This window comes from Acipenser ruthenus, unplaced genomic scaffold (genome assembly GCF_902713425.1).
Source record: "Acipenser ruthenus unplaced genomic scaffold, fAciRut3.2 maternal haplotype, whole genome shotgun sequence".
Classification (NCBI taxonomy): Eukaryota; Metazoa; Chordata; class Actinopteri; order Acipenseriformes; family Acipenseridae; genus Acipenser; species Acipenser ruthenus.
The window spans coordinates 16,825-17,500 of NW_026708530.1; the positions used below are offsets into that span (position 1 = coordinate 16,825).

Consider the following 676-nt stretch of genomic DNA (forward strand, 5'->3'; position numbering starts at 1 on the left):
TCAATTTTAATATAATTTTTTATTTTACATTTTTTTTTAAAGCAGAGAAACTACAAAAGATCAATAAAACACTGAGAACAGAGTGACACTTCTATATATAAAAAAACCAAAAAAAATCGAAGAGACTCCACAGTAAAAACAGACTGCAGTTCTCCTCCTGGCCAGCAGAGCGCGCCAGCCTTCCACCACCTTTGCCTCCCCGTACCGGAGCTGTGAGGTCATCAGCGGAAAAACTGGGGGAGCAACCCCATTGGTCAGTCCACTTCATAATGCACCCGGCAACAGGAAACTCTGAGAAGCGATTGGCTGAGACTGGAAAAAAAAATAAAATTATATATTATATATAACACTAACACACAACCCTACACTGAACCACAGCAGATACCCAGCATGGTTATAAGCAGCAGTGTGGAGTAGTGGTTAGGGCTCTGGACTCTTGACCGGAGGGTCGTGGGTTCAATCCCAGGTGGGGGACACTGCTGCTGTACCCTTGAGCAAGGTGCTTTACCTAGATTGCTCCAGTAAAAACCCAACTGTATAAATGGGGAATTGTATGTAAAAATAATGTGATATCTTGTAACAATTGTAAGTCGCCCTGGATAAGGGCGTCTGCTAAGAAATTAATACTTTATAAAGCTGTGATCTGGTGTGCCGGCATTGCCCGCTGTGTGCTGGG

General features: G+C 43.2%; 1 pseudogene; it reads right to left on the bottom strand.

The window, feature by feature from the left end:
• The window catches only part of LOC117409927 (selenoprotein H-like), a 3,665-nt pseudogene continuing 2,989 nt past the window's right edge, over positions 1-676 (bottom strand).